We start from the raw sequence: 3,953 nt of genomic DNA on the forward strand, positions 1-3,953 counted from the left end.
TTGTCTCATTAATCCATGCTTTTGAATATGCTCTGTAATTTTGTTCTTTATAATAGTCTCTACCATTTTGCCCGACACCGACATCAAACTCACCGGTCTATAATTTTCCGGATCTCCTCTGGAACCCTTTTTAAAAATCAGCGTTACATTGGTCACCCTCCAATGTTCCAGTACCACGCTTGATTTTAAGGTTAAATGACATATTACTAACAATAACTCTGCAAGTTCATTTTTCAGTTCTATCAGTACTCTGGGACGAATACCATCCAGTCCAGGAGATTTGCTACTCTTCAGTTTGTAAAACTGCCCCATTACATCCTCCAGGTTTATAGAGAATTCATTAAGTTTCTCCAACTCGTCAACTTCGAATACCATTTCTGGCACCGATATCCTACCCAAATCTTCCTCGGTGAAGACCGAAGCAAAGAATTCATTTAATCTCTCTGCTACGGCTTTGTTTTCCCTGATCGCCCCTTTTACTCCTCGATCATCTAGCGGTCCAACCGATTCTTTTGCCAGCTTCCTGCTTTTAATATACCTAAAACATTTTGTACTATGTGTATTGGCCTCCATCGCAATCTTTTTTTCGAAGTCCCTCATAGTGTTCCTTATCAGCGCTTTGCATTTGACTTGACATTCCTTATGCTATTTCTTATTATTTTCAGTTGGTTTCTTCTTCCATTTTCTGAAGGATTTTCTTTTAGCTCTAATAGCTTCCTTCACCTCACTTTTTAACCATACCGGCTGTCTTTTGGTCTTCTGTCCTCCTTTTTTAATACGCGGAATATATTTGGCCTGGGCTTCCAGGATGGTGTTTTTGAACAGCATCCATGCCTGATGTAAATTTTTGACCCTCACAGCCGCTCCTCTAAGTTTTTTTTTCACCGTTCTTCTCATAATCATAATGGACATATCCTAACTCTTCCTCTTCCTCTCTAAGTTCCCCTAATGTATTTACCATACACATAGGCGGTCAGTGGCCCAACTGTTTAGGGAGGCTAAAGGGGGCCAGGGGTGGAGCTTAAATCCATAATTGTCTGATAACACACAGAAAAAATAAATAAATAAAAATAAAAGTCACAATTAATACCTTTTATTACATTTAGATATTAGATATGTACCATATGTCAAAGAATAAAGTGGTTGCTCAAAGCATATTCTAACCACAATCGCTCAACTGCAAAACACTATGCACAACTTTGTCCAAAAACACACTCAGAACCTTACTACTACTACTACTACTATTTAACATTTCTAAAGCGCTACTAGGGTTACGTTACACTGGGCAGACCTAATACACCAACATACCACTCATACGGAAAATGCAGACTGTCAACAATATGAAACAAGGGATCATATCATCACAATTCTCATGTAGAGCCACAAAACACCCTAATTCATGTTTAATGTGGGATAAAATGCCATAAATAAGTAAATAAATATAAACTTTTAATGTTGAGCACCTGATTCTCAAAGTGGACATATTCCAAACATTATAATGAAAATAAAATGATCTTTTCTACCTTTGTTGTCTGGTGACTTTTTCTGATCATGCTGGCCCAGTATCCGTTCTGCTGCTATCTGTCCTCACTGCAGGTCAGGAAGTCATCCTCCTTAAATATTTCCCTGGCAACCCAGGACACCTCCAGCCAACCGCCCCTGCTTTCCGAGCAGTAAGGTAAACAAACCATAAACCAATTTCTACAACTGCTAGAGAGCTTTCACTGCAGCTCCTGCTGTGAGGATGGAGGTAAATCAACAATTTAATCCCCTCAGAGCAGCTGGACTCCATAGCTGATCCATTCTGCTGCAGCAGGGGGGAGGCTTAGCCTCTCCAAGCCTCTTATACCGGGCACCTATGACCATACATGAACCTCATTCTACCATAATATCACCTTGTATTTGTTCATACCGGAACTGGCTAACGCCGTTACGGTACTATGTAAGCCACATTGAGCCTGCAAATAGGTGAGAAAATGTGGGATACAAATGTAACAAATAATAATAATAATAATTTTATCATTGTCTCCTTTTTTAAAGTTAAATGCTAACGTATTTGATTTCCTATGTATACTTACTTCAAAGCTAATATCAAATCCGATCATATTATGATCACTGTTATCAAGTGGCCCCAGCACCATTACCTCCCACACCAGATCATGTGCTCCACTAAGGACTAGGTCTAGAATTTTTCCCTTCTCTCGTCGGCTCCTGTACCAGCTGCTCCATAAAGCAGTCCTTGATTTCATCAAGGAATTTTACCTCCCTAGTGTGCCCCGATGTTACATTTACCCAGTCAATATCGGGGTAATTGAAATCATCCATTATTATTGTGTTGCCCACTTTGTTAGCGTGCTTAATTTCCTTTTACATTTCTGCATCCGTCTGTTCATCCTGGCCAGGCGGACGGTAGTACACTCTTATCACTATCGTTTTCCCCTTTACACATGGAATTTCACTCCACAGTGATTCCAAGAAGTGTTTTGTTTCCTGCAGAATTTTCAATCTATTTGATTCAAGGCTCTCCTTAACATACAATGCTACCCCTCCACCAATTCGATCCACCCTATCACTACGATATAATTTGTACCTCGGTATGACAGTGTCCCACTGGTTATCCTCCTTCCACTAGGTCTCAGAGATGCCTATTATATCTCATTTTTCATTTAGTGCAATATTTTCTAACTCTCCCATCTTATTTCTTAGGCTCCTGGCATTCACATATAGACATTTCAAACTATGTTTGTTGTTCCTATTTATATCATTCTTAGTACTTGATAGTATTAATTTGCCATCTTTTGTCTGATTTTTACTTTTATTTAAGGACACCTGATCTACTACGGTCTCTTTTGCAATCTCACTACCAGGATACCGTATCTTCCCTGTTTTGGTGATATCTTTGAAAGATACCTTATCCCGAACCATGCGCTTTTGAGCGACTGTCGGCCTTCCCCCCATTTCTAGTTTAAAAGCTGCTCTATCTCCTTTTTAAATGCCGATGCCCATCCTTTCGGAATATGCTCCCCCTTCCCCAGAATGTTGCCCAGTTCCTAATAAATCTAAAACCCTCCTCCCTGCACCATCATCTCATCCACACATTGAGACTCCGGAGCTCTGCCTGTCTCTTGGGCCCTGCGCGTGGAACGGGTAGCATTTCAGAAAATGCTACCCTAGAGGTTCTGGATTTGAGCTTTCTATCTAAGAGTCTAAATTTGGCTTCCAGAACCTCTCTCCCACATTTTCCTATGTCATTGGTACCCACATGTACTGAGACAGCCGACTCCTCCCCAGCACTATCTAAAATCCTATCTAGGTGACGTGTGAGGTTCGCCACCTTCACATCAGGCAGGCAAGTCACCAGGCAATCCTCACATCCACCAGTCACCCAGCTATCTATATGCCTAATGATCGAATCACCAACTACAACAGCTGTCCTAACCCTTCCCACCCGGGCAGCACTTGGAGACATATCCTCGGTGTGAGAGGATAGTACATCCCCTGGTGGGCAGGTCCTGGCTACAGGATTACTTCCTACTTCACCAGGGTGATGCTCTCCTTCTAGGAGACCTCCCTCCTCCAAGATAGCACAGGGTCTACCAGACTGGAGGTGGGACTTCTCTACAACATCCCTGTAGGTCTCCTCTATGTACCTCTCTGTCTCCCTCAGCTCCACCAAGTCTGCTACTCTAGCCTCAAGAGAACGGACACGTTCTCTGAAAGCTAGGAGCTCTTTGCATCGGGCACACCCATATGACATCTCACCAACTGGGAGATAATCATACATGTGACACTCAATGCAAAAGACTGGATAGCACCCCTCTTGCTGCTGGACAGCTGACTTCATCTTAGTGTTTATGAGTTTTTCAATAATTTAAAACTTGTTTCAGTATTAAGGATATTAGCCTAATATAAAAATGTCTTTTAGTTTATATAGTATATTGTATGATTTATTT

The sequence above is a fragment of the Microcaecilia unicolor genome, chromosome 2 (assembly GCF_901765095.1).
Source record: "Microcaecilia unicolor chromosome 2, aMicUni1.1, whole genome shotgun sequence".
Taxonomy (NCBI): domain Eukaryota; kingdom Metazoa; phylum Chordata; class Amphibia; order Gymnophiona; family Siphonopidae; genus Microcaecilia; species Microcaecilia unicolor.